General features: G+C 42.5%; 1 long non-coding RNA gene across 1 annotated transcript; it reads left to right on the top strand.

Annotated features, from left to right (window-relative positions):
* The first annotated feature begins 485 nt into the window (after positions 1 to 485).
* Positions 486 to 4,684, top strand: LOC131766679 (uncharacterized). Its single transcript, XR_010835684.1, has 3 exons — positions 486 to 571; positions 3,465 to 3,632; positions 4,514 to 4,684. It is a non-coding gene; the product is annotated as an uncharacterized lncRNA (long non-coding RNA).
* The last annotated feature ends 22,188 nt before the right edge of the window (positions 4,685 to 26,872 follow it).

Below are 26,872 nucleotides of genomic sequence, written 5' to 3'. Positions count from 1 at the left end.
AACAATGCAACTATCCATTAACTGATGAATGGGAAAATAAAATATGGTATATCCACACCATGGAATATTGTTCAGGCATGAAAAGAAATGAAGTACTGATGCACGCTTCAACGTGGAAGAACATTGAAAACATTATGTTAAGTGAAAGAAGCCAGTCACAAGGGACCACATATTGCAGGATTTCATTTATATGAAATGTCCAGCATGGGTAAATCTATAGAAACAGAAATAGGTCAGTGACTGCCTACAGCTGAGACAGAGGAGTGGGAATTGAGGAGTGATAACTAAAGCATCCGGAGTCTTCTAGGGGGAGGGGAATAAAAGTTTTTAAAATTGATTGTGGTAATGGTCGCATATACTAAAAGCCACTGAGTTGCACACTTTGAATGGGTGAATTGGATGGCATGTGACTTATATACCAGTACATTTTTTTTAAAAGAAGTATCTGGAGTGTTTGTTAAAAATGCATATTTTCTGCAGCTTACAGGTTAACGTTAATGGAGGGAGAGAGACTTTCCAGGAACAGAGAATAGCACAAGTCACATTCTTGTGTCGGAGTGTCTGATAGAACGTAAGCTGGTGTCTCCTCATGTCTGAGTCTTGCTGAGGGAAGGAATTGGGTGAAAGAAGAACATTCATGGTCTCACTGAATGACTCCTTTTCCTTCTTCAACCCTCTGAGCTTCTGCTATCAAGGTATTTTTAGACAGTTCACACAAACTAATAAGCCAGGGCAGGAAAATGTCAGAGAGAGGATGGAGAGGGACAAGGCGGCCAGCAGGCAAGTGACGGCAGTTCACGGCAGTCTCTTCTCTTAGACCTGAGCTCTGTGATAGCTTCTGTGTTTGCAACTGTCACTATGTGAGTTAGAAATGGGCCAAAAGGTAGCTATTAACAATCCACTGAAGGTCTTACTTTAATGCCCAAAGGGGTTCTTTGGAGCTGGCTCTTTCTGTCTGCCCTATAGAAGTCTTCCTATGACCTCAGGATCAATAGTTTTCCAGAAAGGGCAAAATATCAGATACTCAAACAGTTACCCTAGGGAGGTGGGCAAGGGGAAATGTGATCTGAAGATGTACATCTAATAAATACCAGGTGGAACCAATGAAATCTGTGCAAGTGACAGGGCTAGGGAGGGAGAGAGGCAGGAAAGCTTCTAGAAAGAGAAGAAGAAATATAATATCTAAATATAACTTTGAAGGGTAAAGTGAAATCCTCATCAGATTAATATTAGCTACAGAGTTGAAGTAACTGTGAGTTATAAAGACTGGTATTTTTTCCCGCATTCCTTGGTAACTTGTGGTTCTTTGTAACCGAGGTGACCAACTTGTCCTGGATCGTATGGGACTTTCCTGGTTTTCAAACCACGAGTCTCATGTCCCAGGAATCCTCTCAGTCCCGGCAAACTGGACCAGTTGCTTACTCTGTTGGTAATATAGGCATCCCGTCCTCTGTGCCTCAGGGAAGAGATGACGCAGTAGAACACAGAGAACAAAAGAGTCAGTTCTTGGCTTCTGAGTTTCAAAGCCTAGACCTAGATATGAAACAGGATGGTGTGAGATTGTACGATCATGTAAGAGCAAGGCTTCCACCCCAGGCCAGATACAGATTCTGAGATGGCGGGGGATGGCGGTAGGACCAGACAAGGAAGAGATCCTAGAGCAGTGTTGCCAACAGAACTTTCTGGGACGATGGAAGTGTTCTTTAACAAACATTGTGGTAGCCACCAGCCACATACGGCTATGGAGCACCTGAGATGTGGTTAGTATTGCTAATTTAGCATATTTTACCCAATTTAAATGATCCCTGCACTGGGCAGCTCAGTCTTAGATTCTGCTAGGATATATCCCCAGGAAGTTGGTTGATGCTGAATGATGGACTCTGAAGATAAGATCGGGGAGCCAAGAGCAGAATGGATCTGAGCCTCATTGCTGGGGGATGGGAAGACTCCAGAAGTCCCTAAGCCAATAAGGCATGAAAGCAGAAGGTACATTTGTTCAGCGAGTCAAGACAGGTCCAAGGCAGACCGACAGAGGTTTCTGGGGTCCCAGGATGTCATTGGCAGTACTGTGTACCCTGTGCACCGTGGAGTAACCCAGACATGACACAGGGAGTTGGCAGATATGCAGATGCTTGGTGGCTAGGAAGAAGGCAGGGCCCAGCTCCGACTCACACAAAACAAAGACTAAATGACATGCAAAGTCATCTCAGTGGATGCCACCACAGACAAGCAACAACATAGGACAGATGGCTACCCTCTCACCCTGCCATTCTGAATCCACATTAGCTCCCTGCAACTTATGCAGAACCCAGGGAGAAGCTGTGAATCGACTGAGATGAAGTTTCCATCGTCAGAAGGAAAGGGGGATTTAACATAGACATTAGGTTCAGATATAGGAAAATAAAGTTATATTTCTTACACAACTGAATATACAGACTGAGGCTTGTACCCTCTACTCTCTCATATACTGATGTTTCCTCTTGCATCATGTTGTGGCAAGTACATGACAAACATTATCTAAGTTTACAACAGTCTGTGAAGGAAGTACTGTTATTACCCCCATTCTACAGATGAGGCAACTGAGGCCCAGAAAGTACTTGTAACTCTCTTATAGACCTCCAAGGCTCATAAATGTTCAAGTCAAGATTCCATTCTAGGTCTTTCTGCCCTTCGAAATATTTAAGCTCTATCCGGGTTGGAATCTGTTTATCTACTTCGAATCCTATTTTCTTCTAGAAACAATACCCCTCTTCTCTCACAGAAGGCTTACCTCACTCCAAATATGTGCTTTGAGTAGAGGCTACCAATCAGGATAACTTACCTCCCAGGCCAGATGAGGAAGAAGTAATGATATGGATTCAAACCCCATTTTTGTTTCCTTTTGGACTCATAGTGACACCCTATTTTCCCGGCTCTGTTGCAATTAAATGGAACATGTGAATTCTGGCCAATGGAATGTGGGAATGTGGGAAGATGTGATGTGAGCCTTTTACTAAAAGAGAGGGAGAGACAGACAGACAGACAGACTGGGAGGTATAAGGAAGCAAAGACGTAAATCAGGTTAGAGAAGTACGTCTAGGAAGGACGTGGGTGTGGTCCCTGCCATGTAACGCTGACTAAACACAAATAGAATAGAAGAGCCACTACATTTGTCAGAGAAACCACAAGCCTGAATTTAAAAGAAAAGCAAAACTCTTTGATTGTCGAGGTTGTAAAACAATCTCAGGCCTCTAAACTCACTCCAGGAAGAATCAGGGTCCAAAGCTGGGGAACCTCCAAGGAGACCGTGCTTGTCAGCGTCCAGTTCAGACATGCCAGGGAGGATGACAGACAAGGCAGTGTTTCCCAGAGACCAGAATTAGATCAAGTCAAGAAATTTCAGAATTGCTGTGGTCAAGGACTGCTTCTTCCATCCTTCCCTTTACTGAATGGGAATTTTTAATTTCCTGTCCCTACTCCTCCAGCGCGTGGGGAGTGGTGCAGGCAGATGACTTGCCTTCTAGTTCCCTGGTCACCAGACTGCAGGAGCCACATCTGGGCCTGGTGAAGAGGACTGCACAGCATCACCGAGACCGCCTCCTGCAGCTGGCTGTGTCACTGGATGGCCTTTGGGGTGCTTTACTCAGGATGAGGTCTGTACTTTCTGCGTGAGGGTCACAATGGAAATGGATGAACAGAGAGTGAAAAGATGGGTGGACGGTGACAGAGCCAATGCTCTGTGGCCAAGAAACCCAGTTTCCTTGTCCTCCCGGTCACCCAGCAAGACTACGATTCCCAGCTTCCTCTGTAACTTGGCGGAGCCACCTGACGGAGTCCTGGCCAATGGGCTGTGTGTGGGTAGAGAAGAGAGGGACAATAGAGCGGCCCCAAAGATGGGCTTGAGCCGCCACTGGGTAAACTGAAGGGACAAGTTGGGAGGTCGAGTGGGGCAGGGTCTTCGGTTTCTATAAACTCAGGCCAGCTCTCGGTGGGAGTCGCTCCGTCCGCGTTTTCTACACAGGGCTGCCGCTGTGGTTGTGTGGATTATGTGCTGTGCAAAGGAGCCTGGCTGGCAGGGTTAAGTAAAGCTTAAACTCTAGCCCACTCTCTGCTCAGCTAGCCATGTGTCCTGGCACTAGGCTTCATACACCTGGGGCGAAAGGTCACTTATGTCTCTCCATAAAGCGCCGCCTTATGTCTCTCCACAAAGCACCGCAGTCTCCTCGCTAAGCCACGCACCTGGAGGGCTTTGCCTGCTAGAGGAAGGCGTGGGTTTCCCATTGGTTTTCCTCCTCTCCTCTCTAATTTGCACAGAGAAGCCGCCTGAGCTGGTGTGGCGGCTCCATCTCTGCAGTTTTTGCATCAGCTGGGGGCTGCCACGTCAGGCTTCTGACCACGTCCCCGCAGTGACATTGCTTTTACACGTGGTGAAAACATGAGACTCTGGCTCCTCGAATAGCTTTTATTTAGGAAGAAAGAAGTATAGCGTTGTTTTCAAAGAAGTGTTGAGTGACGTTATCTACTTCTTTCCTAGGTTCTTCCTCCCATTTATGGTGGGCAGATAGGAAATGCGAGGTGCTGAGTGTTCCCACGGCTCCCAGGACTACCAGAAACTGCTGAAACTTGTGCTCTTCTTTGTTATGATCATTTTTCTTCTTGCCTCCTTGATCTGGTATTTCTAGTAAACCTCCTCATTAAAGCAATATTAAGCCAACTCATAAATATGTATATTAGTCCCTTAATTATCTGTTGATGGATATGGACTCCGAGGCATTTACATAATGAGTTTTAAAACATGCAGATGCATTTTACAATTAGACCCAGGTTGGGGCTGGGCGAGGCAGAACTTGGAAGGAAAAACAAGCTTACCCTCGACAATACCAAAGGCGCCTGCTAGGGAATGCCTGAAGTTTGAAGGCGCAAATTTGTACTGTTGAGGAGCTTAGTCCCCACAGATTTCAGATAACATCAGGGATGTTGTCAAGTTGGAAGCAAGGCCAAGTGAAATGAAATGACATCCTATGCCAAATGCTGAGAGTGAAGCAAATAAATCAGGACAAGAGCAGTAAAGCAGTCAAGGCTTCGGAGCCGTGACTGGTGTGGTAAACATTACCATGTCCATCAACGTCTAATGTCCTGTTCCCCTCCATTCTGAGCACATGGGAGAGGCGCACTGCCCCACACTTGAGATTAGGCATGGCCGTGAAAGGTGAGCAGAGGTGATATTGGTCACTTTTGGACAAAAATATTTAAGAGCCATTTCGCGATTTTCCAAGTTCTCTTCATTGTGCTGTGAGTCTGGAGAATCCCAAATGGTAGCACTTCTGTCGGCCTGGGTCCTGGATTGGGGGGGTGCCATGGAGCAAGACCACCATAAGTACATGCTGGACATGTAGCATCAGCTAGAAATAAACCTTTGTTGTTCAAGGCACTGAGATTGGGGTTTTTTTGTTATAGTAACAAAGCCAAGCCCATCCTGACTGATAAAACTGGGACCAGAGACTTGGAATACTATTCCAGGAACAACCTTTGCTGGAGACTTGAATCTAAGAGCTCAATTCTGAAGAGGGAGTTCCGTAGCTCAGAAACAGATTAAGGAAGCTAAAACAAACTCCTTTTCCTTGTTCCCCCAAAAGGACAATTCAGGTGGGTTCCCTAATCTTACACCTATAAGACAGAGGGTTTTTCCAGTTTTATTAGGGTGACTGATGTTTCTGCCCAGCTTGAGTGCAGGCTCCTGGCAGCTGCTACAATAGGATGTTCAAAATAAGTAAAGGTAGTAAAGGCATCTGATCCATCTGAAGGGCTATTATAAGGGTGAGTAGTGATTTGATAAATACATTCTGTTAAAAAAAAGATTGAGTTCCCTCAGATAAAAACCGTGATATAAATCCTTACTTCATATTAATACCCTGAAAGAGGAGAAAATTAGAAAGTAGTGATACCAAAAGGGTCCTAAATTAGAAATTGGTCTTCATTCACAGAAAAAACAGAGGAGCTGGCTATGGTTTTAGGACCCATAACAAGCAGCGGGTCCAGAGTGAGAGACAAATTCTCTTTCTTCTTGCAGCCTGAAGGAGAAAAAAGTAACAGACTTTTTTTTTTTTTCTGTGTTCCACACACCTTTTCTAAATACTTTATTTATGTAACTCATTTATTCATCATAAGACCTTGTGAGGAAACTGAGGCACAGAGAGGTCAAGTAATTTGACTAAGGTTCTGGATTTTGAGCTCAGGCAGCCCAGTTCCAGAGTCCATGCTGATAATGTTAGGGAACCATTGACTGAAACCACCTGCCCTGGCCAGGCAGTATAATAACTGCTTGTATTAGTTATCTCACAACAGGAGGTCCCGATAAGGAACAAAGAACTGACAAGCTACAGCCAGCTGGAAGAATTCGGGAGGGGCCAAAAGGAGGGAGGGGTTGCCAGCCCATAATATGTCCCGCCAACCTCCCAGAAACCCTCGCACTGGAAACCATCTTGACTGAGAGGTGTGCGCGCCTCCAGGAATTGGACCAAACGTGTGCACAGGCAAGATGATTGGCCAGAGACAACCCAGAAAGCTAACCCCATTACCATAAAACTTGAGGCTGCGAGCCACGTGACAGAGCAGTGCTCCTGGGTTCCCTTATTCTGCTGTTCTCTGCCCAGGTGCCCCTTCCCAATAAAGTCTGTTGCTTTGTCAGTACGTGTGTCTCCTCAGATAACTGACTTCTGAGTTTTAGAAAACAGCCAACTCTTAGGCCCTGGAAGTGGTCCCCTTTCAATAACAATAATAATATTGGAATTTTAGGTACTTCTATATCTACAAAATGTGAGCAATTAAAAAAGCCAAAAGATGGATGGAGAGATGAGTGACTATAAGGAAAACTATTGCTAAAGGATAATTTTCAAAATAAGGTACAATTGTGACTTTCATCCACATAAAAAATAAACAAGTGTCTAAGATGTTATTTAACTCATTAATCAAAGACGGAACCAGGAAGGTATTATAACCTCTTTTTCACATATACCACATATATATGGACTGCTAAGGAATCTGGGAAACGACTTTATAATGTAAAGAGCAGAATGGGGCAATATCCAGAGAGAGTAGCATCGGTTGCATTCCAGTGGACGAAACTAGCATTTCTATGACAAGAATTATTTGCATTACTGTCTATTCTCTGCAAGTTAACTTCTGTCTCTGCAGGGTTGTATACAGCCTAGTCAAAGACAAACAAAGGCATGCACATTTAAGGAACCTGATGGTCATTGATGCCCCACATAAAAGATAGCCAGTAATGCCTTCTTCCCATTTCAAAATCTCCCACATTTTTCTTTCCAATATTTCTCATCTTTGTAGGTATGTAGCTGAGTAAGTCTTAGATTTTTTTGCCTCTGTGAGCAGGGATCTGGGAAAAAAGAGTTGGGATCCTTATCCCTTCTGTCATCTAACTAAGAAGGTCATTTCTAACATATGGTCCTTTTCGATAAACATTTAAAAAATACCTTGGGACTTCCCTGGTGGCACAGTGCTTAAGAATCCGCCGGCCAATGCAGGGGACATGGGTTTGATCCCTGGTCCAGGAAGATCCCACATGCTACGGAGCAACTAAGCCCGTGCACCACAACTACTGAGCCTGTGCTCTAGAGCCCACGAGCCACAACTACTGAGCCTGCATGCCACAACTACTGAAGCCCACGCACCCTACAGCCCGCATGCTACAACGACTGAGCCCACGTGCTGCAACTACTGAAGCCCGCACGCCTATAGTCCATGCTCCACAACAAGAGAAGCCACCGCAATGAGAAGCCCGTGCACCGCAATGAAGAGTAGCCCCCGCTTGCCACAACTAGAGAAAGCCCGCTGCAGCAATGAAGACCCAATGCAGCCCAAAATAAATAAATACCTCATATTCTGCTTTAATATCATTTAAGGTTTCAAATCAAATGTCTTCACCAAAAACAAACTCAACAATGCCCTGCACTCAATCCTGATATACTCCTTACGTCATACCTTCCTCCTCTACATTAAAAAACATGGGTGTAGAAAGGTGGACTTTGGAGGAAAAAATTGAGGACATGACAGCTATTTTTGAATACCTTCAATCTGTTCTTTTTGGAAAAGAGAACGGATTTCTTTTGGAGTTCCAGAGAATAACATTAACCAAGAGGTGGAAATTACAGGGATGCAGATTTTTGCTCAACACAAGAAATGCAATTTTGCCTCTAGAGATGTTTTCACCAAAGCACTGGGCTGCCTTTTTACATAATGACATCCCCATCACTTGAGTGGCTGGCAGAGGATGTGCAGCTTCTGTTAGAGATGCCCATAGACCCTTAGAGGGACAAGATGGACTCTGTCTTGGGAACCAAGCTTCCAAGCAGCAGCTCTCAAGCTTTAGCATGCGTAAGAATTATAGGAGAGCTTGGGGAACACCCAGATACCTGGGGAACTACCCCACCCTTCACTTCCAAAGGTTCAGATTTCATTGGTGGGACCTGGGATTCTGCATTTCTAAGGAGCTCCCAGGTGATGCTGATTAAGCCCTCCTAGGACTGTACCTTGGGTGGGCATTCTTTAGAGGGCCCTGTACAGACCCTCTCCCTTTTGCACTCATCCTTACAGGGTACAGCGTCTATGGGTTGAGAGGCTGTGCCTCTCAAGAACCTAGACTCCTTCTTTTGTAGATCACTCTTAGGGCACTTCCTAGAATTCCCTGACCAAAGACTTCCAGCTTCCTGCCTGGGCCTGCATAACCTTCTGTTCTTGAATCAGCATCCTGATGAATCTCTGTTAGTTTGTTTTTAATTTAACTCAGAGATGGATATGGGGTCTGTGAGGGTTGAATTGTTGACGTTCTAAACCCTGGTATCTGTGAATGTGACCTTATTTGGAAATAGGGTCTTGCAGATATAATCTTGTTAAGATGTAGAGTTAAGACGAGGTCATTAGGGTCAGCCCTAATCCATTATGACTGGTGCCCTTATAAGAAGAGGGACATTTAGATACAGACACATACAGAGAGGAGGACGCTGCATGAAGACACAGAGACGCAGGGAGAACAGCAGGTGATGACATAGGCAGAGTTTGGAGGAATGCAGCTGAAATGCAGAGGACCGATGGCATGGCCAAGGAATGCAGAGGACCCATGGCCATCACCAGAAGCTGGAAGAGGCAAGGGAGGAGTCTCCCCTAGAGCCTTTGGAGGGTGCTACGTGCATGGCTCTGCTGACACTCTGATTTTGGAATTCCAGCCTCCAAAACTGTGAGACAGTACGTTTCTGTTGTTTTTAAGCCACCTGGTTGGGTACTCAGGTACAGCAGACACCAGAAACGAATACAGGGATTCTGGCTCCACAGGGCAGCTTCTCTGAAAAGCAGAGCTGGTTGGCTACAGAGCAGACCCCCTTTAGGAGAGGACAAGGGAGGGAGTGAAGAAGGGTTGTTTCACTCTCCAAAATGTGATGAATGAGAAGACAGAGACTAGAAGAACTGAGTGAGAACTGTGGTTGAGAGGAGTTTGGATTTGCCTTGAGGTGGAGGAGGAATGCAGGTTAAAAGTGGATGAGAAGGTCAGGGAAAAATAGGAAATCGGGTCCATGACAGGAGGAAACAGAAACAGCAGCTAGTTATCCTGTACTGAGGCTGACATTGCCGTTAGGTTTCCTTAGTTAATGGGGATGACACATACACGCACACACGCGCACACGTGTATGCACACACCAACGACAGCACACCTTCTCCACTGTTTCCTTTATGGTCCCAGGTTTATAATCACACAAGCATCTAAATACTTGTTAGGACCAGACCAAAAGACCAAGCATCAGATGTCTCACTGAAACTGTGCTTGTTGATTATGTCGTACGGGATCCATCATTCTCTCCCATGGAACGGTCACTGGATGGAGTGGTTAGGAGCAGCAGGAATTAACTTCTAAGTGAATAGTTATCTGGCTTTTTTTCCCCCCCTATTTTCTAATAGCCCATAAACCCTTCTGTCCCTGTGCTCTGGACATGTCATCACAGAAACAGTGATAGACACAACTCCCCGAGGGCTGCGATTCCAACTTCCTTTCAAGTCCAGAAAATTCCACTCTGGGGCTCCTTATGCCCCTAGATTCTTACAAAAGTGCAGTGGGAGCCAAGGAGTTGGGGTTGCTTACAAGGAAATGTCTGGCTTGCTAGTCATAGTTTGGGCAATAGAGAGTTTTGTGGTAAAGGGCAAAAAAAAGAAATAGAAGGAGCCTGAGTGTTCTCTTCTCTCCCTGTTTCTTGCACCAAATAGAAGAGACAAGTGGAGTGTGACCTTAAGTGGTTTTCATGGATGTGATTCTTTCCAGGACTCTATAGATGGATGGAGTAGAATTCATGGGGAAAGTCCCTGGGGCCAAATGAGGAGCAGGCAGGGAAGGGATGTGGTAGAGACAATTCTTCAGGAAGGGCTGGAGGAGGCAGGATGTCTGGGGCTGATGTCTTGGGGTGATTCTTTTTCTTGAGTCTTCTCACATCATCCTACAAGTCTCAAGAATGAAATTCCTACCCAAAGCACCAACCTTTTAGGATGACACTTGGCTTCTCAAATGCTTTCCCTCCAAGTAGGGGGAGACATAGAAAGAGTTTTCGAAGAATCTTGGTGAGAGGGTGAAACCTATATTTCAAATTTCTCTCCTGCCCAGGAGTGGATGCTAAATCTCCATTAATTGGGGACCCTTCCCCATTCCCTAGGTTGTGTCTAAGTTTGGAGGGCAGAGAGAGTGGGAGTGGCCTTTATATGTGGAAAGGGAGGCTGTCCTTCCTCTCCATCTGTCTATACTGGCATCCACTAATATTCCCTCCTTTCCATGTGGCTTCCTATCAAGAGTCTACTTAGATGGCCACCTGTCTGTCTTTCTAGGCACCACACTCAGCTGTGTCCCTTGTGCTCATAGGCAAGGCTTGGTGCCAGGGAACTCTGCCAGGCTTACGCTCTGTTTGCCCCCTCCTCCCAGTCCTGGAAGCCAGGTGCAGGTCTCTCTGTTCTATGATCCCCAAAACCCACCTGTGGTTTCTATTCTTCTTCTCCCCAGGACTGGGATGGGGACAGTAAGTCAGGAAGCGGAGCCCCTTCTCAGCAACACAGATAGCTTAGGTCTCACACTTTCCCTGTATCCTTCCTGTGCCTCAGTCTACAGAACCTTTATCTAGTCTAGGGTGGGGAAAACGGATTGGGACCTAGCATATATCCTTTAAAAACTACATGGTATTAAATATATGCTCTGAGTCCTTCAAGATTTTGGTCCAAATTCTTAAAGCCAGGATTTTGATGACTTTGTTTTCCTGTTTCAGTCTCACAATCCTTCCCTGAAGCAGTATATAGAACATTTTTTTCTGGGGCCTGGATGGGAGGAAGGTTCTGGAGGTAACAGAAAGTCTGTAGCACAATACATCATCGAATTACAATGTCATACTAGGATACCATAAAGGGTAGACGTGTCCTAGAAGCAGTGTGGGAGGTAGTGATACATCTGAGGATGGATTCAAGGGGAGCGAGTCTGGATGCAGGTGTCTCCATTCAGGACCATGGAAAGAGTCTAGCAAGAGATGATAATGCCCTGACTTAAACTGTGGGACTGAAGAGGAAACAGGTTTTTAGATGTACAGGACCTAGTGTCTACGAGATTTGGTGACTCTTTATATGTGGAAAGGGAGGCAGTGAGTGGAATCTAGGGTGACTCTCAAGTTTATGACTTAGAAGACCAGCTATAAAGAAGATCACCAACTAAAACAAGGAATGTTAAGAAGGAGAACAGGCTTGGGTGGGACGCTCTGCCAAAAAGAGGCTAATTCATGCAGTGGAAACAGCATGGTCTCTCTATTGCTGCGTGACACATCACCACAGACTTAGTGGCTTAAAACAACACACACATTATTTCAAAGTTTTTGTGGGTCAGGAATCTGCATATGGCTTAGCTGGATTCTCTAATATAGGATCTCTCACAAGGCTGCAATGAAGGTATTGAACAGGACTGAGGTCTCATTTGAAGGCTCAACTGGGGAAGGATCACCTTCCAATCCCACTTACATAGCTGTTGGCAGGATTCAGCTCCTTTAGGGCTCTTGGACAGAGGTTTCCCTTAGTTTTTGCCAAGTGGGTTTACCCAATCTGGCCACTTGCTTCATCAAAGCTAGCAAGGGAAAGCCAAGAGAGTCTGCTAGTAGGGTGAAAGTGACCATCTTCTCATAACCTAAACTGGCAGCAACATTCTATCACAACAGCAACATTGCCATATGCTATTCATTGCAAGCAAGGGACTAGGTCCAGTCCACGTTCAAGGGGAGGGAATTACACAAGGATGTGAATCCCAGGGTGTGGGGATTATTGAGGGCCATCCTAGAGCCTGCCTGCCACGTTCAGACAGACCTAGAACTGAATTTTCCCTTTGCCACTCATTAGGTGGTAACTTTGAATAAGTTCTTTGATTGCTCTAAACTTATTTCCTCATCTACAAAATAGGGATATTATTACCTATATCACTGGATGGCTGGTAGGTTAAACAAGACAATGTATGTAAAAAACCTAGGACACTCCCTTTCCCTCTGCCATGCTGCTTAACAACTTTCCTGATAATTCCTTCTTTGTCGCCTGGGGCTCAGAGTAACGACTTGGCAGTGAGTTGGACTTGCCCCTATGCTGACGGAAAGCATGAGTGAGAAGTAAACCCTAGTAATCGTGTCACTGGGATTTGGGGATGGGTGTTACTACAGCAAAATCTAGCCTACCTTGCCAATACATCCTCCCCAATAGGTCTACATATTATTGATGTATTGTCACTTCCTTTACCTTGAATGGTGTACTGAATTTCAAGCTGGTTTTCACATTGTTTTTCACATTGGCTTCATTTCTTAATACTGTCATTTGGTGCCACAGAAACAAAACAGATCTCTTTCTGTGTTATTGTTTGCCTAAAGGCTCAATTTTAGTTGTGGCAAGAGAGGATGTCTCAGACAAGGGCTGTCATTTCCCAGCCTTTGAGGGATCCTGCTCCAGCAAGCTGAGTAATTTGTTAGAGACTAAAGGGATGGGAGGAGATGAAGTGTCACCAGCAACAGGAAAACACGCTCACATGCTTTCTTCTTATGTGTCTGGCAAGATTTTTAATTGTTTCTAAAGAAATCAGCCAACTGATATTAACCATATGGAACTGTTAAAACACGGGGTAACAGAATAATAGAGTGGGATCGTGTTTCTTTAGTTGTCTGTAAAATGGCATGTAATTTGTAAACCAAAAATGGTGCCTAAGGCAACAATCACAGCAAGGCTCTTCATCTGAAATTCCTCTCAAATTTTTCCCAAAACGATTCCAAATGGATGGCACTCTTTAAAATACTTCATTTTAATGGCATTCCTTAAAGGACCATCGAACTTGCAACTTTTAAAAAAAAATAAACCTAATCATCTGCCTAATCCTATTGATTATGGGTCCCTCCTCTCCTCCCACACTTCATACAATATGCAGCATTTTCTTTCCTACTAGTGCCCCAGGGGTCCCTATTTGGTCACCATTTCAGGAGATGTGTCATGTACCTGCTCTGGGCAGCATTACAGGGATTCTGGGTGTTGCTATATAAATTTTCCAGAAGGTATGCTTTTAGCTTAGGCTTTATAAACACCTAATTTAGGGATAAGGATTAAAATCACATAATGGGAGGAAATACATGTTGTTAAGTAATGGTTAAACAAAATATCCTGTATGAAACAGACAGTAAATGACAGATGGCTTTAGACGCAGTATGATTTTGGCACTAATGATCAATCCCTTTCTGAATTACAGTGTGGACAGATTCTCTCCAGGAGGGCCTGGAGTGAGGTTTCAGTCTTGTTCTTACTCCAGAAGCTCTTCTTTTATGGTCCTGGGTATATTTCTCTGACTCTTGTTAGGCATTTTTCACCCTTCATCGGTCCAAGTCTGATGTCATGAGAATCCAGATGGGCACGTGTTTGGATCAAGGCTGCTGAACTTACTACAGTGGGCTTTCTGTCTCTCTGTCTCTGTTTCTCTGTGTAATGGCTCAGAGTTTAGGTTTTAATACAGCAGAGACTTAGAGACTTTAAATCTCAAGGACTAACCCAGATCTACTGTTTGGCTCTTTCTATTCCTACTGCATTAATCAGTGGGGATTCTGAAATTATGGCAACATACTCTTTCAAATGCAAACATACTCAGCACTAGGGCTTCTCCCACTTCACTGTACTTAATAGTCACCAGAGGGAGGTGCTTGTTAAAAAACACAGATTTCCAGATTCCACTTTTGACTACTGAATCAGAATATGGGAGAGTGGAGTTCAGAACTCTACTTTTTAAAGCAAACTTCTGAGAAGATTCCGACATCTATAGGTCAGATAACTCCCTCCATGAAAAACACTACTTATAAGATGCCCTCCCTTGCGATGTGAAGATTCTAGAGGATTTCTCAACTTTGATTGGGGAATGAATATATCCTGGTCTGAGTGACATCTGAACATCTCTCCTTCATTACTCAAAAGGCTTTTTTTCTTAGATGATTTGCTTGCTCTAACTTTCAAATGTATTTCCCTAAGTTCTTGCTGCTTAATTGGGTGATGTGTCCCCTTAACCCAAGCAACAGTGGCAGCACTCATGCTTGCAAGGCTGGGACATGGAAGAGCAACGAACCCATCACATGTTTGTCATAACTGACAAGTGTCTGGGAGAGTCTACTTTTTAAAGATATTTCTTTATTTCTTTCTAAAGATATTTCCAAATAAATGCCCAACAAGATCATAACCTCACTGAAGGCAGCAATAAAAAAAAAAAAAAACCCTGTACTTCCATTATAGAATTATTAACCTCCATTATCTGTAATATGGTGGTAATTTGAAACTCCTTCCACTACAACACACTTGGAAAAGTTGAATAAAATATAATCAATGTATTCTCAAATGCAAAGTTGAGAATGACAAGAAGTAAAAGAAATCCTTGGGGGCCTGAAACAAAGAAGTTGAAAGCCCCAAAGCTCAGAAAGTATTTGCCAATTTCAGAACAAAGAAACATGGTTTCAATGGCTCTGTGGGGACAAAAACAAGATCCTAGCCTTGCAAAAGTCAGGGGTGGTTCTGAGAATGCTGTATAAATCTGGGACCCTTACAGGTACACATTCCATGAAAGAGTGGGCTAGAAAACATTTGCTCCACAAGGGAGATGAGAAATAAACGTGTCTGTCTTGGCCAAGGTTCTGAGTGAGTAAAAACATCCCCTTAGAAGTAGTGACCATATATACCTGTTAGCACATGGGTTTGGATTCACATTTATACCACATTGTCCTGGGAAGTCCAAAGCAGGAAATTAATATAAAGTGACCACAGCTTTATAATATTCCCAGGCTTTTAGCAGAGGAGAAAAAAATTTTTCCTGGAGGGATGAACTTTCAGTCCAAGATTCAGAGGATTCCTACAGATAAAACTCAGTTAGGGGCTTCCCTGGCGGCGCAGCGGTTGGGAGCCCGCCTGGCGATGCAGGGGATGCGGGTTCTTGCCCCGGTCCGGGAGGATCCCGCGTGCCGCGGAGCGGCTGGGCCCGTGAGCCGTGGCCGCTGAGCCTGCGCGTCCGGAGCCTGTGCTCCGCAGCGGGAGAGGCCACGGCGGTGAGAGGCCCGCGTACCGCAAAACAAAACAAAACAAAACTCAGTTAACTTGTGCTCACAATCCAAAGTTGCAAACATGTATAAGTAAGCTACTATTGGCAGAAACGAGTAATAGAAGGAGGACCACACACCTTCTCCAAGAACTTCAGGAAATGAAATTATCCAACACAGGATATAAAAATGAGTTACGTTTAAAATATTTCAAGCAAAATAAAAAGGAATTGAAAGCACAAGAAAGCAACTAACACTATAAAAAAAGACTAGGAGGATTTAGGAAAAAAACAAATAGAATTTCTAGAAGAGAAAAACAAAATGGCTAAAATTAAACTCTCAATGGATGAGTTAATAGATTAGATACAGCTGGAATGGGAATTAGTAATATAGAATATAGGTCCTTTTAAAGATATATAAAAGCACCAAGTAAGGAATATGAATGGAGTAATATTTTTTGTTGTTGTTCTCTGCTGAATCCCAGTACCTAAAACAATGGCTGGCAAATAAAATTTGCTCAAATCATGTTGAATGAATAGTATTTAGGCCAAGAATCTAGGAGTGCTTGTCCTACTAACTCTACTTCCACCCACAAATTCTTGATGAAACTATATCAACAAGGAGAAATGTGCTAATTAGGCAAATGATAATTAAAGTACTACTTCACTTTCGGCAGGAACAGCTGTTGATACTCCAGCTAGAGAGCCCTGATCAAAGCTGGTCTGAGCAACCTTTTTTAGTATGAAAGCTAATATTGCTTTTCTATTTCCTTAAACCCAAACCCTAATTTTGGGTTATGATGTAGGAAACGGAGTACATACGCAATGAAATAGAAAGAATAAAAGACAGTGATCAAGATCAGTCTGCTTATGACATGGGATAATTACAACAGCAACTAGCATTTATAAGACACATACTATGTGCCAGGTGCTAGACTAAGCACCTTACATGAATAATGTCTTAGCATATTAACAATACTAGTTAGCATTTATTGAGCACTTACTATGTACCCAGCGCTATGTGTTAGATGCTGCATATATATCATCATGTTTAACCTTCCCCACAATCCTATGAGGTAGATAGGGAGAGCTGTTAACTCTCCAGATGAATTAACTAAATTTAGAGAGTTAACTTTAAGTAATTTCTCTAAAACCCCAGCAATTGAGTAATTAAACCTAGATTTATCACTGGTCTATATGATACCAAAGCCCATGCAGTTAATCATTAGATCATTAGTGATTTATTTTGGATTCTTACATATGAGCCTTTGTAACTTTGATATTCTGGAGTCCATGGTGATGGGTATTATTGTGACCTGTGACACATTTTTTTCCCTTTAGATTTCTGTGTAGCCACTTGTTTTAGCTTCATGAGCCCTGGGCTTTGAGTTAGAAGATGCTACGTCTCGATTTGTATTGGACCTTAGGATTTTTTACCCAGCTACCTTTTCCTAGAATATGTCAAAAACACCTGATTTTATTTCATGCAAAAAAATAGGTATTTTCTAGGAAATTTCTTAGGCAAAGTTTAACTGTTAACTGCACTTTCTCCCCTACCTTCCAACTGTTCTCCATTCCACAGCTAGAGCTTCTGTTTATTTCCTTAGCTTCTCTGTGATCTTCTATACACCCTTCCTGTTTGGGTTCTATGTAAATAAAGTAAATTTACATCACACCAGGGCACAAGGTATTTGTGATAGTGTTAGAGCTTTTAAATAGTTAAGTATTTCAGAAATACAAGAACACAGAAAGTCATAGAATAAACACATGTGTACTCCATAAATGGCTTAATAATTTATATTGTGTTAGATCTGATGAAATATGGTAGCAGGAGTGCAATAAATATTTGTTGAATATTTACCAGCTGGTGGCATCTTCAGGATGATGCCTATCTACTTTTGTCTTTTGCGGCTCCGTGACAGCCTTTAACCAATCATTTGTTTGGCCCTGTAAGACAATTTTCAAATCTATCCTTATAACAGTTCCTTGCATGTTTAGGTCATCTAACAGTGGGCAAATGTGTCTCCAGGGACGACTGCCCCTTTCTCATTCTTGGCTGTTTTGTTTCATCCAAGCTGGATGGCATCTACATACACACACACACACACACACACACACACACACACACACACACACACACACACACGGTCCTTGTCTCCCACAGCTCCTGACTAATGTGATAAATAAATAAATAAATGTATATATATATATATTTTAATTGTGGTAAAATATACATTTTAACCACTTTAAGTGTATAGTTTAGTGGTATCAAGTACATTCACATTATTGTACAGCCATTACCATCTCCAGAGCTTGGTCTGATCTATATTTTACAATTAGTTAGTTAGCAGCAGGGGCCTTTACCACACAGAAGACAACATTTTATCAACAGCTTTAGCTGAGGCTTAGAAGTGAGCGTATATTTGGATTTCTTGGAGGCTGCTACAAATTTGTGATCCTGGGAGAAGAGGCTTTTGCGCCAACTCTTAAAACTATTGAGAGAAAGCAAATTATAGGAATTAACAGCTGGTACATAGCTTAAAAGATTTTCTAAGTGAAACCCCATAATGTTCAGCAGTTTTGTTAATCTTACAAATGATAGAGATGGACAGGGCAAAATGACCTAGATAGAAATGTAAAGAACTAGAGAAGAGGTCTATGGTGATAGGTGATGGGGCAGCACTCTCAAATTTTGTACACTCAGTGTAAGAGCAGGTATATGAGCCCAGAAAAGAAATTTAGGATATATGTCAAATATGAGAACTGCCAACACTTTTAAATGAGAAGACAATTCGGGTTGTACTAAAGTGTTTCCTTGCTTTTGGCCCTGTTCCCAGAGGCTAGCTGTTAATGCCTTGGTGCTCGGTGTGGCATCACACATGACCATGCTGACTATCCTCAAAGAGGACGACGTCATCTGTCACTTCTTAAGGGCAGCCATCTAGGTTTTGGAGCTCAGGTGATGGTCACAAAGTATATATATATTTTTTCTTTTCGTCTTTTTAGTATATTTCTTTTTTTAATAAATATGCTTTTTGCAATGGTTACACTCTTTGGTTGCAAAAGAAGTATAGTTGAAATTGATGAAAGAAAGCAAAAGCACTAAGTCACATGGAATGAATGAATAATCACACCCCTGAAAATCCTGATTTGTTTTTCAAAATCACCTTTTTTCAGATGAACTCACTTTACCGAAGCTCTAGGAGCAAAAGGCACAGCTGTCACCGATACATTGCAACAGCAGTTGGCATGGTCTCTAGAGTTTTTAGCTTGGGAGTGGCAGATTTCCTCTGTGTTACAGATATGGTGGCTCTGTAAGTTATCATTCAAACTTGGACACTTTTGAAAGCTAAAGAGGGCACTGTTAATAATTATGTGGGGATAACAGTCATAAGATGGATTGTCCTGGGGAAACCATGATGCCCAAGCATACAGGAAAAGTATTTGGTCACGTGTTCAATTACAGCTCATATCTACTTAATGACATGTGCAGTGAGTGCTGTGAGAACTGTCAATTAGGCATCAAGGTAAGACATCCATGTACACATTTGTCATTAGTATCACTCCTAAGCCCTTGCACTGAAGAGTAACCCTACATCAGAATGCTGAACTGCTGAATGCTGTAGCCAAGGAGGTCGGATCTGAGGATCCAGCTCTGCAGGGGTTAGATCTGAGAACACCCAAAATAAGTGACTGCTATTAAACAGAACCTCACCATCCAGCCTCACAGCAGGGCAATTCTGGTCAATGTCTCAAGTGATATCATAAATTGCTGTATGTCACAGACTTTTAGTGACCCATCTCCATAGCCAAACCCCAGAACTATAAATCTTCTGTTGCTGAGGATCAACTGGGCCTGCCAAAGGTAGTCTGGGAATTTTAGTGCTCAAAACCAGTGATTCATACCTAAAATGTACCATGTAACAGAAAATCATTTCATACTGCCAGCAATTATTGGGAGTCTGCTGGTGGTGGTACACAGTATGGTACTCTCAAGTCAAACTGCCTGAGTTCAAATCCTGGCTCTGCCATTCACCAGCTTTGTTTCCTTGGGTAAGCTACTTAACTTCTCTATACCACGGTTTCCCTCACATGTACACTAAGGTTAATACCTGTATGAGACGATGTATCTAAAGCACTTAGTGCAGTGTCAGGTCCACAGTGGATACCTGATGAATGCCAGTGCTCATGTTGATGGTTTTGTGCTGAACTGGAGGCACAGAGATGGAGAACACTTGGTTCTCATTCTTACCTGCGTCTAGTCTACCTCAGCCAGACCAGGTCCCCAGTGGGGCTTGGCACCTCACATCCTCCACTTTGGTCCCAAATTCAATGACAGCAAACACTGAGTTTTGTATACCTTGTTAGCTACCCAGACTCCCCAGCCTTTCCCATCTCTCCCTTATTTTTATTAATAGAATTTATTTATATAACAGTTTTAGATTGACAGAAAATTGAGCAGAGAGTACAGAGAGTTGCCAGCAGGCACACAGTTTCCCTCTTATTAACATCTTACATTAGTGTGGTACATTTGTTACAATGGATGAATGAATATCAGTAAATTATTATTGACTAAAGTCTATAGTTCCCTCAGATTTCCTTAATTGTTACCTAATGTACTTTTTCTGTCCCAGAATGCCACATTACATTTAGTCATTATGTCCTCTTAGGCTCCTCATGGCTGTGACAGTTTTTCAGACTTTCCCTGTTTTTGATGACCTGATGGTTTTGAGGAGTACTGGTTAGTCATATTATGGGATACCCCACTACTGGGATTTTTTCTGATGTTCTCCTCATGATTAGCCTAGCATTATAAGTTTTGGGGGAATAAGATCACAGAGGTTAGAGCCATTTTCATCATATCATATCAATGGTACATACTGTTAATGTGATTTATGACTGTTGATGCTGACCTTGATTACCTGCCTTGAAGTAGAATTTAGCCGGTTTCTCCACTGTAAGATCACTCTTTTGCTCCCCCCTCCTTTCCATACTGTACTTTTTTTGGAAGGAAGTCACTATATACAACCCACACTTCAGGAATGGGGCTCCCCCCTTTTTTCAAGGGCACAAGACACAATACCTCCTACTGTATGTATATATGTTTATTAAAATTTGGATATTCTGTGATTGTGAGCAAGAGGTGGCAAGGAAAGAAGTTATTATCTCAGTGGAAGGCTGAGCTCCCAGCCTGAGGACAAATGCTCAGATGGAGATGGGCTGGTTTTCTCCAGTAGTGGTCAAAGCAGTCAAATGAGGTAAAACAATAGGATGAGAGGAAGTTAGAGAAGTGAGTGGTGTCTGTGGTGGGAAATATCTGACAGAGGGACTTTAAATAAATAGAGTATTCCTCTTTATATGATTTTAAATCCCTTCTTAAACTAAGGCCAGTGGTAATTCTTTGAGTTCCAATCTAACTGTTACGCATTCACTATTTAAGGGGATTTTTAAAAAGGTGTCAGTTTGATTGAAGAGGATTAGAAAAGAAGAAGCAGGAACATTTTTAGACATTTTAAAAGAACTCATTTAGCTGCTTCCTATTTAATCAGTCTGTTTTCTGAGATCAAACTGCTGTATAATTACTAGAGGAAAATTACTCTTAAAGAAAGCCCCTGAACTATAGGAAAACTTGATTTTCTCACTGGTACTCAGAAGATTTAACCTGCTTAACAGGGATGAACAATTGCATTAACAGAGTGATTTCCCATCACCCAGTGTTTTTTTTTTTTTTTTTTTTTTTTTGCGGTACGCGGGCCTCTCACTGCTGTGGCCTCTCCCATTGCGGAGCACAGGCTCTGGATGTGCAGGCTCAGTGGCCATGGCTCACGGGCCTAGCCGCTCAGCGGCACGTGGGATCTTCCCAGACCGGGGCACGAACCCGTGTCCCATGCATCGGCAGGCGGATTCTCAACCACTGCGCCACCAGGGAAGCCCCCATCACCCAGTTATTAAGGGTTAATCCTATATTAGAGCTGCTTCTTTATAGCGAGTGTTGATGAGGGAAGAGGAAAAACCATCAGGCTGACAGGCACTGAATCCAAAATCCTGAGACATCTACCAGACTAGACATTCTCATTACATTAATATTTTTCTCCCCATTGTGGGCACTGCACTCAAGGTCCCAAGTAGTTTTCATAGTATGTTTCAAGATAAAATCTCCAATATGATAAATGCCAAATTTTATTTAACAAGCAAGGAAGACAGCATCTGGAAGCAAGTCTGCAGGCAGATCTTTAACTTCCAGGAATACTGTTCAAGATTTAATGTTTCTATAGCAATATTTTGTTGTGGCATAAACTAAGTTTGAAGAATGCTGCAGGGTTTGCTTCTGTAATGTGTTTCTTTTATCTCTGTACCATCTATTACAGAGAGTCTCAAGATTTTATATATTATATATATGCCTGTTTTAATTGTATTTTCTAACATTACTCTCATGTGAAAACTCCCATAACAATAGAAACTCAATTCTTTCAAATGATTTTGTGAAAAAGAACTGAGTAAAGAAATAACTATTCCCCATTCAAAGCTGTAAATTTCTCTGCGAGGCATTTTATTTCTCCAATAGTAATATGCTTCCATCATAGGAAAATTGACCGTCTAAGTTTGAAAGAAAAATGAGGACATCATTAAAACTATTAGTAAGGCTGGAAACAATGCATTAATTTTTAACCTAATGGTGCTCAGAGAGTGGCATGAAGGTTCTTGATTATCCAGTCTTTGATGATGAATGCAGGTCTCTTTAGTCTATTTTAATGGCTGAGATTGGTTTGCTTCAGAAGAAAAAAGATTTGAGATATGAAAAAATTTCCCATCTACAAGTTCCTGAGACCTTTTTTGTAACCCTGACTGTTAAGTTGTCTGAAGTTTCATTTTTATTTAAAATTAGTTTTCAGCAGGTGGAACTGAAAATTAATGTCAGGAAAGAATGATTTCCAGGGGAGTTAGGATTAGAACACATTTTATGTTTTTACTGTACACGTACACTTCTTTCACTTCTTATGAGCTGAAGTCATAATCTTTCCATTGTGATGTCACAATCATTGCACAATAACTAATAAAAGGTTTAAATCCTAGTGATTCAGAAGCCAAAAATTGGACTATTGTCCTATGGATTCTCATTTTATGAAAGCAAGAATGAAAGAAACATAAGATATAAAATTTCATATGCAGATTTTTCCCTCCTTAGAAATTATACGTTGAAATGAACCTGCCCCTAAGGTGAGCATTTAAAATTTTTTTCTTTGATACAGTAGAGGAGGTTTAACTATCATTGCTAAATAACTTACAGGCTCTTCATTAGGCTAAGTGAATTGTCCAAAGGTCAGGATGACTATGTCCCAAACCTTACTCACAACTAAATGATGGATTTCGGCAAGGATTCTCAGTTGGGGATCAGGAAGGTTAGAGAATGCATGCTGTATGGGTTTAAACAGTTTGAATGTGATTTCTTTTTAAGTATTATAATTCAATGCCAATCTAATACAGGATTAATGTAGTCCCTAATGTTTCCATTTACAAAAGGAACACAGTTTACATGTGGCATCATCAAAGAGGCAGGAGGGTGCTTCATCTTTGGACCATTCTAGGTGATTCCATCCAATGCCTGAGAATATGTTGTGGTGTGATTTTGGGGAAATAGCAGGTGCCAAGAACTGTCACTTAATCATGTGTAAATATCTGAAATTCTACTCTTAGAGTATATGGAGAGACTGCAGTAGTATAAAGAAGACAGTACAAACTTTGGAAACAAAACTCAATTCATAATCCAGAACCTATCACTCATCAGCAGTAGAACTTTGGGCAACCTTCACCTCATCTATAAACTGGAGATAATGATACCTGTGGAATCACTATCCTGGGTCTACTTTCTGGTCACACCCACTCCCCCTGTTCCTTATTGCAATTCACTATAGAGGCTGGATGACCCGAAGTTCTTGCTCTCTCATCTCCTTTGCAGACAGGGGTAGCCATTGACCCAGTTCTGGCCAATTAGAGGTAAATGGAAACCTGGTGGGGGCTTCTGAGAGAACTCTTGCTTCCTTGTAAAGGGGCCAGGCCTGAAAAGAGAGCTCACTGGTATTACCTCTTTTCTTTCTTCTCTCTGAAACCCGGGGCTTCATTAGCCATCTTGCATTATGAAGAAACATGAATAAGGATGAAAAGCCAATTTGCTAGGTATAGCAGAATGGAAAAGTAGAAAGACTCTGGGAGTCTTTGATGGCATCACAGAACTGACGAAATGCCAACTTCTACATTTATTGTAATGTGAGAGAATTAACTGTCTTTGAGGTTTAAACTCCCGTCAGTGAGATATTCTGATTCTTATAGCTGAAAGCATTCCTAACTGCCCATCTCACAAACATGTTATAATGATTAAATGAAATGATAAAACCTTAGCACAGGACTTGGTTCACAGTAGGCAGAGAATGCATGTTAGCCCCTTTCTCTACCCAATGCTTTCCATGTGTCTTTAAGTCCAAAGACACATTAACAGAATAACTCATTAAATGCTTCACACGAATTTATTAATGTTAGCTGCTTTCCTCTTCAGGAGGGGATATAAAAGGCCTTATAGGCTACATCGAGGTTGTGTAGACAATAGGGAGCACTGAGGGATTTTAAAGTGAGGTTACCATATGATGAGATGTGCTTTTTAGATAAATCAACCCAGAGGTTTTGTGGGATATATTTGGGGTGGGATGGGGCTGGCCGCAGGGAGAAGGAAGGAATATCTTGCACATTTATAATGATCTGCTATAGAGGTGAAGGTAAAATGGGGACAGCAACAGCAGAGACGGAGAAGATGGAAGGTAGTTGTATCCATAAGGCATGTTGAATATCTGAGCCTGAAGCTTCAGGGAAATGTGAAAGCCTTCAGTTTAAAACTAGTCATAGCTTAAATCATGATAGTATATGAGATTAGCCATAAAGAAAAACGTAAGTTTAATTTTAGTGTGTCTGAAGATAAAAATTGAGATTAAGGGCTTCCCTGGTGGCGCAGTGGTTGAGAGTCCGCCTGCCGATGTAGGAGACGCGGGTTCGTGCCCCGATCCGGGAAGATCCCACGTGCCGCAGAGCGGCTGGGCCCGTGAGCCGTGGCCGCTGGCCCTGCGCGTCCGGAGCCTGTGCTCCGCCACGGGAGAGGCCACAACAGTGAGAGGCCCGTTTACCGCAAAAAAAAAAAAAAAAAAAAAGAATTTAATGCAAATGGAAGTGTGGCCAAGATAATGCAGTGGGAAGATCCTGAGCTCACCTCCTCCCACGAGCACACCAAAATTACAACTATTTACAGAGCAACTATCTATGAGAATGACCTGAAGACTAGCAGAAAAGATCTTCCACAACCCAAGACCCATAGCCTGGGTAGGCAACCCACAAATGGAAGGATAATCACAACTGCACAAGTTTCCCTGAGGAACAAGGGGTCTGAGCCCCACATGAGGCTCCCCAGATTGAGGGTCCTGCACCGAGAAGATAAGCTCCTAAAACGTCTGGCTTTGAAGGCCAGCAGGGCTTGTATATGGGAGAGCCAGAGGGCTGTAGGAAAAAAAGACTCTGCTCTTCAAGGGTGTGCACAAAATCTCACATGCTCCGAGTACCGGAGTAGAGGCAGTAATTTGAAAGAAGTCTGGGTCAGAATCACTTGCTTAACTTGGATAACCTCCCAGAGAGGCAGGAGGCAACTGGGACTCTCCCTGGGGATATAGACACTGGTGGCAGCTATTTGGGGGAGCTCAATCTACTATGAGGACAATGGTGCTGGCAAGTGCTTTTTGTAGTCCTACCTCTAGCCTATCAGCATTGAGGGCTTACGTGCCCACCAGCAGGCTGGTGCTAGCTCTGTCCCCCTTGGGCCAGGCAGCCAGCAGCCCCAGGACCTGGCCCAGCCTACCAGCAGGCCAGCGGCCACCACATGAGACTGGGCCTGGCAGCCAACCAGCCTGGGGTAGCCCCATTTACCAGTGTGTCCACATTAGTCAGCTCCACCAAAACAGAAGGGCCCACAAAGCCAACGTAGGGAGCACGCCTGGAGCATACAACTCTGGTGACCAGAGGGGAATGTGCTGTGGGGCCCCATAACATGTCTCCTACATAAGACCACTTCTCCAAGATTGGGAAATGTAACTGACCTACCTAATACATAGAAATAAACACAGAGAATTAGATAAAATGAGGAGACAGGGACTATGATCTGGAAAAAGGAATATGACAAAACCCCAGAAGAACTAAGCAAAGTGGGGATAAGCGATCTACCTGATAAAGAGTTCAAGGTAATGATCATAAAGATGATTAATGAATTTGGGAGAAGAAAGATGATTAACAGAGTTAGAAAACATAAAAAAGAACTAAACAGAGCCAAAGAATACAATAACTGGTATAAAAAAATACACTAGAAGGAATCAATAATAGATTAGATGATACACAGGAATGAATCAGCAAACTGGAAGAAAGAGTAGTGAAAAGCACCCTAGCTGAACAGAAAAAAGGATTTTTAAAAATGAGTATAGTTTAAGAGACCTCTGGGACAACTTCATGCATACTAACATTTTCATTATAGGGGTCCCAGAAGGAGAAGAGAGAGAGAAAGGAGGAGAGAACTTATTAAAAGGCATAATAGCTGAAAACTTCCCTAATCTGGGAAAGGAAACAGACATCCAGGTCCAGAAAGCACAGAGAGTATCAAACAAGATGAACTCAAAGAGGGTCCATACCAAGACACATTATAATTAAAATGGCAAAAATTAAAGAGAGAATCTTAAAAGCAGCAAGAGAAAAACAACTAGCAATGTACAAGGAAACTCCCATAACACTATTAGCAGAAGAATTGCAGACCAGAAAATAGTGGCACAATACATTCAAAGTGATGAAAGAAAAAACCCTCAACCATGAATACTCTACCTAGAAGGGCTATCATTCAGATTTGAGGGAGAGATCGAGTTTTACAGACAAGTAAAAATTAAGAGTTCAGCACCCCTAAACTGGCTTTACAATAGATGTTAAAGGGACTTCCCTAAGGAGAAAAAAAGGACTACAACTAGAAATAGAAAAATTATGAAAGGAAAATTCTCATCGGTAAAGGCAAAAATACAGTAAAGGTAGATCAACCACTTATAAAGCTCGTAGGAAGGTTAAAAGACCAAAGAAGTAAAATCATCTATATTTACAATAAGTAGTTAAGGGATACACAAAATAAAAAGATGTAAAATGTAATGTCAAAAACATTAAAAGTGGAGTGGGAGAGTAAAAATGCAAGGTTCTTAGCATGTGTTTGAACTT

This window comes from Kogia breviceps, chromosome 12 (genome assembly GCF_026419965.1).
Source record: "Kogia breviceps isolate mKogBre1 chromosome 12, mKogBre1 haplotype 1, whole genome shotgun sequence".
NCBI lineage: Eukaryota > Metazoa > Chordata > Mammalia > Artiodactyla > Physeteridae > Kogia > Kogia breviceps.
The sequence above is the reverse complement of the archived record's forward strand: the minus strand, read 5'-3'. Positions and strand labels throughout refer to the sequence as shown.